The following is a 12,181-nucleotide window of genomic DNA, read 5'->3' on the forward strand; positions in this document are numbered from 1 at the left end:
AAACTCCAACCGGTCTTAAAAGAAAGCTTTATATAAAAAAGAAAGGAAAAATACATACAAATAATCTCTCTGTATTAAGATGATACAATACAGGGTCAATTGCTTAAAAGAATATTGAATAAACAGCCTTATTCAAAAAGAATACAAATCAAAGCACTCCAGCACTTATATTCATGCAAATACCAAAGAAAAGAAACCATATAACTTACTATCTGATCTCTTTGTCCTTACACTTAGGCCACGTCCAGACTAGGAATTAAAATCGATTTTAGATACGCAACTTCAGCTACGAGAATAACGTAGCTGAAGTCGAATTTCTAAAATCGAGGTACTCACCAGTCTGGACGGGGCGGCATCGATGTCCGCGGCTCTCCGCGTCGATTCCGGAACTCCGTTCGGATTGATGGAGTTCCGGAATCGATGTAAGCGCGCTCGGGGATCGATACACCGCGTCCAGACTAGACGCGATATATCGATCCCCGAGCAATCGATTTTAACCCGCCGATGCCGCGGGTTAGTCTGGACGAGGGCTTAGAAACAGAAGATTAGAAAGTAGAACTACTTCTCCAAAGCTCAGAGAAAGCAGGCAGGCAGAAAACAAAAGACTCAGACACACAATTCCCTCCACCCAAAGTTGAAAAAATCCGGTTTCCTGATTGGTCCTCTGGTCAGGTGCTTCAGGTGAAAGAGACATTAACCCTTAGCTATCTGTTTATGACAGTTCCAATAATACATTTTAATGTTTTTAGAAGGTCTCTTTCCATAAGTCTATAATATATAACTAAACTTTTGTTATATGTAAAGTAAATGTTTAAGAAGCTTCATTTAAAATTAAATTAAAATGCAGAGACCCCCGGACCAGTGGCCAGGACCCAGAAAGTGTGAGTGCCACTGAAATCAGCTCTTGTGCCGCCTTTGGCATGTGTGCCATAGGTTGCCTACCCCTGGGCTAGAACAAAAACCATAATAATGGCTTTATGTGTATTCAGATGGATCTTAGAAGTATTTTTAGTATTCTTATGCTAATTACGGGTATCAACACCTCAAAGCTGAGGTAGTTTACGAGGACTACCCTCCTACCGAATCTAATGTTCCATCTAATCGTAGATTCACTTTTGTGTACTGCTGTGTGATACTTCATCAATGCGTGGGAGGGAAACTGCCTCTTTCTCTCTTGTATCGCTCTCTCTGCATGGATGAACAGAATGTGGCACTATGGGGAGCTTGCTTGAGGAGGAAAAAAGGCAACTATGGACCAGCAAGAGTCATTCTGGCTTCCAATCAGTGAATTGTTGCAGCAGTTCTCTGCTCTAGCCCTTAGCTTTTCTATTTAGTCCTTATTTGCCCCTAGGGAAGAGAGCAGAAAATGTGGAAGAATTGACAAGTAGGCTGGAATTCTAGTATCATCAAACCCCAGTGTTCAAAAGCATGAGACAGATGCTAAAATTGGTTGGACTGGCTTAAAAATTGTAAATTAAAAATTTGTTTTTGTTTGTCTTCTGCTTTGTTAGCCTTTAGGGGAGCCACTCCTATCCCCCAGATTTGTGTGTGATCATTTCATGTTCTAGATTAACCTTGAAGGCACACAGACAAATGCACACTGGCTGCTTAGGAATCTTAGAAGTTTAGGATTGGAGGAGATCTCAAGAGGTCATCTAGTTCAACTCCCCTGCTCAAGGCAGGACCAACCCCAATTAAATCATTCCAGCCAGGGCTTTGTCAAGCCAGGCCTTAGAAACCTCTAAGGATAGAGATTCCACCACCTCCCTAGGGAACCCTTTCCAGTGGTTCACCACCCTGCTAGTGAAATAGTTTTTCCTAATATCCAACCTAGACCTCTCCCTCTGCAACTTGAGACCATTGCTCTTTGTTCTGTCATCTGCCACCACTGAGAACAGTTGAGCTCCATCGTCTTTAGAACTCCTCCTTCAGGAAGTCGAAGGCTGCTATTAAATCTCCACTCACTCGTCTCTTCTGCAGACTAAACAAGCCCAGTTCCCTCAGCCTCTCCTCCTAAGTCATGTGTCCCAGACCCCTAATCATTTTCGTTGCCCTCCACGTCACCAATGTCAAATAGAGGGGAATAATCACTTCACTCGATCTGCTGGCAATGCTCCTGCTAATGCAGCTCAAAATGCCATTAGCCTTCTTGGCAACAAGAGCGCACTGACTCATATCCAGCTTCTCATCCACTGTGATCCTCAGGTCCTTTTCTGCAGAACTGCTGCTTAGCTAGTTGGTCCCCAGCCTGTAGCAGTGCATGGGATTCTTCCGTCCTAAGTGCAGGACTCTGCAACTGTCCTTGTTGAACCTCCTCAGATTTCTTTTAGCCTACAATCCTCCTATTTGTCTGGTCACTCGGGACCCAATCCCTACCCTCCAGCATATCTTCCTCTCCCTCCAAGCTTAGTGTCATCCGTTAACTTGCTGAGGGTGCAATCCATCCCATCATCCAGATCATTAATAAAGAGTTTGAACAAAACCAGCCCCAGGACAGACCTCCTGGGGCACTCTGCTTTATACCGCTGCCAACTAGACATCGAGCCGTTGATCACTACTCATTGAGCCCGACGATCTAGCCAGCTTTCTGTCTACCTTAGTCCACTCATCCAATCCATATTTTTTTAACTTCTTGGCAAGACCATATCAAAAGCTTTGCTAAAGTCAAGAGATATAATCTATTAATCTTTTCCTAGTTCCTAAGGTGGGGAAGCTGCCTTTCTTTCCCTCTCTATTTCCTTTATTGCCCTTGTCCCCACCTCACTCACATTTCTCTACATGTTTCCTTCTGTCCTATTCTGTAACTTCTGCCTCATTCCTCCTTACCAGTGCACACTACATTCTTTTGCAACATACTTTCCAGTTTCCTGTCCAGTTTCCAATCCTTAAATCATGTGGGTACAGACTGGCACAGATACTCTTTAATTACATGATCATATACTATTTTTCCACAGCCTTCCACCTCATTCAGTGCACAGGCTTGGTTGTGCCCACTGACTGAGTAGTTTATTCAATATTTCTTTTTATCCTCCTCATTCATTGTGTGGCCTGATTGATTATTTACTGCATGCCAGTACAATACAGATTTATTGCACTAATTACAGAATTATTAATTTCCTCAGGAGCTTTACTATGGTGCTCTTATCATAGTATGTTAGTTCTTTACAAACATTAATAAAGTTATCTTCACAACAATCTGTGAGGTGAGGTGGAATTATCTCTATTTTACACATGGGGAATTGAGGCACAGCGATTACAACCAAAATGATCACAAGTGTCAATTTTGAGTGCCCAATTCAAGCCACCTAGAGCCTGACTTTTCAGAGTACTTCATATTTTATAGTACATATTTATCTTAAGAGCAAAGCTTCTGTTGAACTCAGTTGCAGTGATCTAGCTGCATTTCTGCAAATCACACTCCAGGTGTCTGAAGATGGGTACCCAGATAATGAGGAATACACAGGGTGGAGAGGTTGGAGCATCCTAGATCTCAGGCTTCAGCCTGAGCCCAAACATCTGCACAGCAATTTTTAGAACTGCAAACCTGAGTCAGCTGGCCCAGGACAGTCATAGAATATCAGAGTTGGAAGGGACCTCAGGAAATCATCTAGTCCAACCCCCTGCCACCATCCTCTTTATAACAGCCCTTAATCTATCTAAAAACTGTTATTGGGTTCCCCACGCTCCCTGCCTTTGCATCGCTACACTAAACATATCCAACTCTTTCAACCTTTCCTCTTAGGTCACGTTTTCTAAACTGTTCTTTTTACTGCTCTCTTCTGCACTCTTGCCAGTTTATTCATATCTTTCTCAGCGGAGTACCCAGAACCGACCACACCTGAGACCTCACCAGTGCCAAGAAGCTCTACCACCTACAGTGGCCACTTGTGAAACCTGTGACAGTATGATTTGCCCAGCATCACATAGGATCTCTGTGGAAGATCTCTAGGGCAGCATTCAAAAGTTAATTTGAAAACCAGACTTTCTCTTCTTGCAATCCCTCACCCCTTTCACAACATGCCTTCTAACTTTAATGCATCAAATGAGGGGTTCTGTAGACAATAGTTTTCTTCTCTGCACAACTCTGATCCCTGTCCATCCCATGCACTGAATAAAGCAGTGGTCCTGTGGGAAAGATACTATATAATCATGTAATTATAGACTGTATCATAATGTATACACACGAAGGGGGGGGTGAATTAAAGTTGCACAGACAAACTTAATTCAGGCATTTCCTAACTTGTGTGCCTTTGACTTTGTAACCTTAACATTCTTTCAACTTGTTTTTTTCTTAATTGTATAACAAGATTATACACGTACATAATACTTTCCCTTTATTTCCAATAGCATATCTAAATCTAAGTGAGGGTGTCATTTGACCTGTATAATAACATACAGTGGATGCATGAATTAGCACAGTATTGTTCTTTGAACATTCACTGATGATGTTCAGTTATGTGGTTGTTAGGAATATGATTTCTAATTTGGTATAACTCTCTAGTCTAAGCCCATCAATTTACAGTATCTAGTCAAACAAATTCTGTGTCTTGAAAATGTGAGTTCCATTACCAAATATTTCAAGGGACAAAAATGCCTGGAGTAAGATGAAATATCATAGGTCTACTCAAGATCCAGAATAATCTTGTTCTAAATAAACTTTTCTCTTTGTAAAAAAGTACTGAAGCAATTTGAATTGAAGTTCAGTGATGCTTGCGGAGAGTAATATGTTTGGTGTCTGATTTGTTGCAAAGAAAGTAAGTTTATAAATGTATATATAATAATGTCAGATATGGAACCTAGGTTTTTACCAGTCTGTGAGGATGTTTGCCTCTGATGGGTTTGTGATCTTCGTGGATAGATTGGGGAGGCCAGATTATGTATTTGCTGTCATTGACAGCTGCTTTAAACTAAAAATAAATAAAATTCTCCCTTTCCGCACTCTTCCCCCTACCTTTTTCCTCCACCTGGAGAAAGGGACAGAGAAATCTAGCTTTAACAGGCAGTAATTCTCATTGTTTAACTTGCTGATGGAAAAAGCATGTTTTACAGGACTGCTACTGTTCTTAAACACTGCTTCATTAAACAGGTCACACCAAGGGGGCTAAAAAGTTTAGTTGAATAACTTTTAATTTACCTGTCAGGATTCAGAAATAATGTATTCAAGGCTTCTTACATAAATGATTTTTTACATCATAACTACTGAAGCAATTATCTTATTTTCACTAGCCTCTTACTAAATGTGCCAATTTTGCATGCTGGGTCACAGCCAGGCCCGGCCCCAGCGTGCCAAGCGCGTGCTTGGGGCGGCATGCCCCGAGGGGCGGCAGGTGGCTCCGGAGGACCTCCCACAGGCATGCCTGCGGAGGGTCTGCTGGTCCTGCGGCTCCGGTGGAGCATCCACAGGCATGCCTGCGCGAGGTTCACCAAAGCCGCGGGACAGCGGACCCTCAGCAGGGACGCCTGCGGGAGGTCCACCGGAGCCGTGGGACCGGCGAGTGGCAGAGCGCCCCCCCGTGGCGTGCCGCCATGCTTGGGGCGGCGAAATGGCTAGGGCCAGCCCTGGTCACAGCTTACTACATTAACAATGTCTTTATCATGATGGAAGCAAGTTCGTCTTGCAGGATAAGGACCCTGATGCTGGTGTGAAGGCTCTGGTTAGTGTTTTATACAATTACCATATGTGTGATATGAAATTACCTGTTATTTGATTTGCATAAAATTATAGTTGCTAAATATTCAAGCATGTGCTCTATAATAATTATTTATATTTCAATCTCATCTAGAGGCCCTGATTGGGGATAGATCCTGCTGTGCCAGGGCCTGTACAGACATATAGTGAAAAATCTTCCTCTGCTTCAAAGAGCTTATAATCCTGAAAGTCTAACTCTAAGAAAAAGTTAACTCAGTGAGAGAGAGAGAGAGAGAATTTTGAGTCCAATCCTGTTCCCACTTAACTTAGTGACAAATCTCCCTTCAATTTTAGTGGGAGCAGGACTGGAGTGTTGCTAAATCTCATGATCTTATCACAAGTCTCATTACAGTTGATGCTTTTATTAAAGCTCCAGGTTCTGGAGACAGATGATTGCAAGAGACTTTCAGCTTTCATTAAAAAAAAAAAAATTGTTTAGCCCTGATAAGAGAGGCTTGAAAATTTGACATAAGTGCACCCTAAAGGCTCAGAAACCAGAAGGCAAATAAAAACAACCCAAAGTTTATTACTTCCTATGTCTCATGTTTTGGGGGCCTAACTCATGATGTTTTAATGCATGGGACTGAATTCTTTGTCTTTTGGGACATTCTGCTGCTCTTCTAAATTGGGTTTTTCTAGTCACCGTGTCATTCTTCTCCCAGTACTTATCCCCTTCACAAGAAGAGGCTAGTTAGAAGCTCGTGGTTTGGGTCAGTACCTGCTGAGGAGTTATACAATACACCTCTACCCTGATATAACGCGACCCGATATAACACAAATTTGGATATAACACAGTAAAGCAGCACTCCGGGAGGGTGAGGCTGCGTGCTCCAGCAGATCAAAGCAAGTTCAATGTAACGCAGTTTCACATATAACATAGTAAGATTTTTTTGGCTCCCGAGGACAGCGTTCTAGTGGGGTAGAGGTGTACTTTGCAAGAGGGATCTTAATTTAGTGTTGCATTGGTAGAATAGCATGCTGATGAGGAGCATGCTTGTACTGTGATCAGGGTTTTTATCCATTGTTAGTCTGCCTTTTTATCGCAGGAACGGTGGAGGGCATATTGCATGAAACGTGCATTATTTCTACTTGACACTGTACCAGCAGCTGTAGACAATTTTAAAATTAAATGCATATTTTTCAGTTTGGGAATATACAAACCACTTTCAGACCTCTTGGCATCTATTGTAATATTCTCTGGCAGAAAAATATAGTCCTGGATTAGCAATAAAATTAACTTTCCCATTGTATTTTTCTTTATTAATAATGTTTTATTAAAATTTACCAGTGTAGATTATGGGGAAAGATGCATCATTTATTCATGTGGATAATGCAATAGCATGCAGAAGTAATAGTGTAGTTTACAATGTAAGACTTCAGGGGGTTGTGCATGAACTACTGTAGCAAAATACTAACTGCTATTTTAGTTTGATTTTTTTTCATACCTCATTGTTTTTTCCTGACTTAATTTGATAACTCTTAATTTTAACTAATTGCTGCTGTAAAAGTAATGTTTTTCATTCTTCATTCCTCATTATTTTGTTACAATAGTTACATATTTCTATTTCTATCTGAACGGTTTCAATTCCCGCCTCACACTGACGGTGTGGTCATCTAAAGACTAATTTTTTAAAATTATTACCTAGTAAAGTTTCTGTCCCATCTATATTAATTTAAGATTTATTTCTGATGCAATTGCTACTTGGGGACATACGGTTATCAAGCTTGGGCAATCTACGCTCAACTCAATTTAGATTTATATTCATATGGTAACATGGAAATCTAAACTTTTACTATATATAGGCCTTCTTGCTGCACGCGCACATACATACTTAGGATGCAAACTCCTTCTCCCCTTGAGTTGACTCTCTTTTCATCGTGTGCAACTTTGGTGCTTCCCCCCTTGATCCAGGCTGAAATGGAAGGCTGGTTGCTAGCAGGGAAGGTAATAAAGCATCCACTTCCTCTCTCTGTAATGAGAGAGACAGTACAGGAGCAGGAGAGCTGAAGTTGGTTACCCATGTTCAGTGGTATTTAGAAGCCAAAAGTGAGAACAACAAATAAAAATTCTGTCTGTGATGATGATGATCCAGTCCAGAAAGCAAAAAGATGAGACTCTCCTGTCTACATCAGGGCCGTTAGCAAATACGAAAAAACATACATAAAAATGCTGATTTATAGCAATTTACCCTAGGAAGTAGTAAACAATATCACCCCCGTGCCCACCTCAAATCCTTTGTTAAAGGGAGTCTGGCAGAAGCGAAAATGATATGTCCAAAACAATTTCTTGAAGTACTGTCTTCCTGAGAAGCTAACTCAGGGGTGGGCAAACTTTTTGGCCTGAGGGCCACATTGGGGTTGCAAAACTGTATGGAGGGCCAGGTAGGGAAGGCTGTGCCACCCCAAACAGCCTGGTCCCTGCCTCCTATCCAACCCCTCCACTTCCTACCCCCTGAGAACTCCCGACGCATCCAACCCCCCCCTACTCTTTGTCTCCTAACTGCCCTCTCCCAGGACCCCCACCTCTATCCAACCCCCCTGCTTCCAGTCCTTTGACTGCTCTGACCCTTATCCACACCCCTGCCCCTTGATGCCCTCCCCCCCCGGGACTCCCACGCTTATCCAATAACCTGTCCCCTGACTGCCCCCCAGAACCTCCGCCTCATCCAACCGCTTCCTGGCCCCTGACTGCCCCCTGGGATCCCCTGCCCCTTATCCAACCCCTCGGCCCCCTTACCAAGCCGCTCAGAGCAGCATGTCTGGCAGCCGTGCTTCCTAGCTGGAGCCAGACACATTTCCGTGCTGTGTGGCTGGAGAATGCAACCCCACTGCCCAGAGTGTGGCCTGCGTGGCTGCGGGGGAGGAGGGACAGTGGTGGAGGGGCCAGGGGCTAACCTTCCAGGCTGGGAGCTCAGGCGTCAGGCAGGAAAGTCCCATGGGCCATACTTTGCCCACCTGAGCTAACTGTGAAAGAAATGATCAAGGAAGTAATATTAATCTATACACTATTTTCAGTAGGTACATGTTTTAACATTCATAATACAAGGACAACACAAATCTTTTTAGATCATTATGCATAAACCAAAAACTACTTTTTATAAAAATTAAAACAAAGGCAAAAAATCCCCAAACCCAACAACACTAACTGTAATTGTTCCCTATCTTGTAAAGAAACAGAGATTTTATTGTATATCTATATTATATTCTTTAAACTAGTATTTCTACGAATCCAATGCAACAATTAAACCTTGACGGAAAATTCTCAAAGGTGGTTTATTTCACAAGCCTGTGCTGTATAATGTTAATAGGTGAGTTTGCCTGAAATGTCTTCTGTAGATCAGAAATAAATTGATATTGTACTTCTTTTAAACAAAGAAAATTTGCTGACTGAAATAGAAAGATGTAGAGTTTGTTGAAGAAATGGACACATTTCATAAAAACTTTTGCAAAAACTGCTTTTCAGCCTCTAATAATGGAGCCAGTGTCCCCTGTGCATCAGTATGAGAGAAGTTGAGTGGGAAGGGGAAAGACTGGCTAAGCATGTAATAAATCATATTGGGTCATTGCACTAATGAATAGTTTGGGTCTGAATCCTCATTAGCTTGTCTGCAGGAAGAGAAAACTAGTAAAACAGGAAAAGGACTTATCAGGGAACCTGTTTGCCGGTACTGTCCTGGGCTTCCATTGTTGAAGGACATCCTTTAAGCTAATTTCAGACCCATAAAAAAAATCTATATGGTGATTAGTAACCAGTGGATAAGAGCAGAGAGCCCAAGTGAATAAAGGCCATAAATACCAAGGTCCTTGGGATAACAGCCTGTAAAACTGTAAAAAAGCGTTGCTTAAGTGACAAAAGAGAGACTCTGGTAACAAAAAGTGTCAACCCACTAGACACGAATCCATATTCATGCATGGAAGACACATTTTCAGTTTCGTCTACAATGCGGACTTTTCCTGCAAATAATATTCATTTTTATGTTAAAAGCAACTCTTTCTCCTCGACCCTCTGGGATTTTTCAGAACCCTTAAAGCTAACTTTAGTTTCCAGAACTTAATATTCAACATTTATGCCAATCTCTCTCTCATGGAGTAAGTGACTGGAGAGGGCAGGTGAAGCAAAGAATGTTGATGAGCTCAAGGTGGCATTAAGAAACCTTTAAAAGGAAAAGACAAGTGTATGTTAAGACATCTTGTACTCAGTGCTTTTCCGTGTTCCTACAGTTTGATTTCTCAAAACTATTTTATGATGTGGCATAATTTTGTATCTCTTAACATGAGAAGAGTATTAAAGTGAATTTACAAACCACACATCTGTTTGCTCCTGAGGCCTGATTCTCTAGTCACTTACTGATGGGAATAGTATTTGCCACTACAAGCAGTTCCATTAAAGTCAATAGAACTGTTGGCAGTGGTAAGCATTATGTCTGGTAGTGTTAGTAGGGTTAGCCTTTTACTTTAAGTAAACTTTAGTGTGGTGTTAGCCAAAAATGAAAACAGTGAACTTTTAGCATCCTTAAACACACTCAAAGGTATGTGACATGTTTTGGCCATGGTTTACAGATTTTAAAAATATTATAAATCAAATATTGTTATGTGGCTGGGATCTGATTTAAAATGGAAGCTTAGAATTTGCAGTTGAGTTCAGATAAGTTACAATTTCTGTGTGAAAATTATAGTAGCTGACTAAAATATACCACACTATGGCAACCTGTTGAAACCAGTTGTCAGCAAGTAATTTTGTTGCCAAAGCAGAAATTGAAAGATAAAGGAAACCCTTAGAGTAACTTGTGAAGCCACTCTAGGCCAGAGGCTGAAATTCATTTTGAAAATGTTATCTGAAGAAGTGGGTTTTTTTACATGAAAGCTCATGCCCAAATAAATCTGTTAGTCTGTAAGGTGCCACTGGACTTCTTGTTGTTTTTTGTGGATACAGACTAACACAGCTACCCCCTGATACTTGATATCTTTATCATTTGTATTGACCGTTTTTGTTCCTTATTGATGTAGTCTTGGACCAAAATGTTTGGTTTGTATTGTCAGATCATACTGTGTAGTTAAAGACCTTCATTTTAATATTTGTATGGCTTGCCAGGTATTTTAGAAAAAGGGAAAATAGTATTTTAATGCCATTTTGTGACTGAGTGCTTATTTCAACAGTTCTTATTTTCGGGGGAGTGAGTGTGGGGCTCCATATCTACAGGTCTGATTATGTGAACGCTTACCCATGCATGAGTAATTCTACTCATGTGAATAGCCCCATTTAGTTCTCGAAGACTTCTGCACTGACTTGATTTACTCAAAGTTTGTGGTGGATCAGGCCCAAAGTTTGTATTTCAATTGTCTGAGAACTCTAGTTGTCATTCATTTGAGAGGAACAGATGTTACTTTTTTCTCAAACATTATCGGAAAAAAAGAAATGTTCTGTTGCCCAAATAGGCATCTTTTTTATTGTGAGAAAAGACGGTAAAAGGCTGTAAATCTGCCTTCTCATTATGAAGGGCAACAATAGATTGATTTATGACAAAAAGACAACTGTTGGACTTATGAAAGCTGTATGCAGAAAAGTACAAGTTAGCACTGAGCTTTACAATGGCTAGATATTATTGCTGTTATTTTTGACAACGATTTAGTGCTATATTAATCAGAAGGGAAAGTATATAGCCAAAAAGAGTTGGAAGATTTCTCTTTTAACCTGCGTAACACATCATAATGATGCAGTTACATAAAGACTAGGGAGGTTTTGTTTTTAATAATAGGGTTTAAAATTCCAATTCTAAATCCAAGTTATCATACTTCCAGTAGAGCATTTTTCTCTTCATGTTGAAGGATTTTAGCCTCTCCTTTAACTTTTTCTGCTATCTTGTATTTGTTTCAGATGCTTGCTTGCTCTTATATTTTTAGGCATTGAGACAAGAAGCCATAGAAAGTTGTAGGGGAGAGGTCAGGTTGGGGTGATTGCAAAATAGTGGTAAAAAGGCATGTGGACTCAATAGAAGACTTGTATACCATTATGGCAAAAAATGTATAGATTTTAATATGGATGAAACTGATAAGGTTCTACAGAAAATATTCTAAGCCATTTATAGAATTAATAGAAAATTATATACTCTCTATAGAATTCTGTTGCAAGGTTATGATTCTCTATTGAATGCTAAAAGTTGGTTTTAACAGTTCTTTAGAAAGATGTTCTATTGAAATCTATACCTTTAGAAAAATTAAACCCTTTTAGTTCAATCCTTATTAAAGTCTGTGGGGTTTTTCCATAAGGGAAAAGTGTGCTGAGGAGGAACCCAAATGGAGGCAGAAAAATATATTTTATTTATATGTAATATATCCTTTGGTGATGGTTTAAAAAAAAATTGTCCTAGGCTTTTTCTGTTTGTCATCTAGCCTGCTTTACTTGGGTCCCTTCTCCCTCCTGGAGTCCTAATCATGATTTATTTGGAAAATGTTGCAACTAAAGTTGGACAAGCCTGCATTATAAAGTCATTT

At 40.6% G+C, this 12,181-nt stretch overlaps 1 protein-coding gene across 3 annotated transcripts in view; it reads left to right on the top strand.

The window, feature by feature from the left end:
- Positions 1-12,181, top strand: part of MLLT3 (MLLT3 super elongation complex subunit) — a 230,958-nt gene that overhangs the window by 191,766 nt on the left and 27,011 nt on the right. The window lies entirely within an intron of this gene.

This window comes from Gopherus flavomarginatus, chromosome 3 (genome assembly GCF_025201925.1).
Source record: "Gopherus flavomarginatus isolate rGopFla2 chromosome 3, rGopFla2.mat.asm, whole genome shotgun sequence".
Taxonomy (NCBI): Eukaryota; Metazoa; Chordata; order Testudines; family Testudinidae; genus Gopherus; species Gopherus flavomarginatus.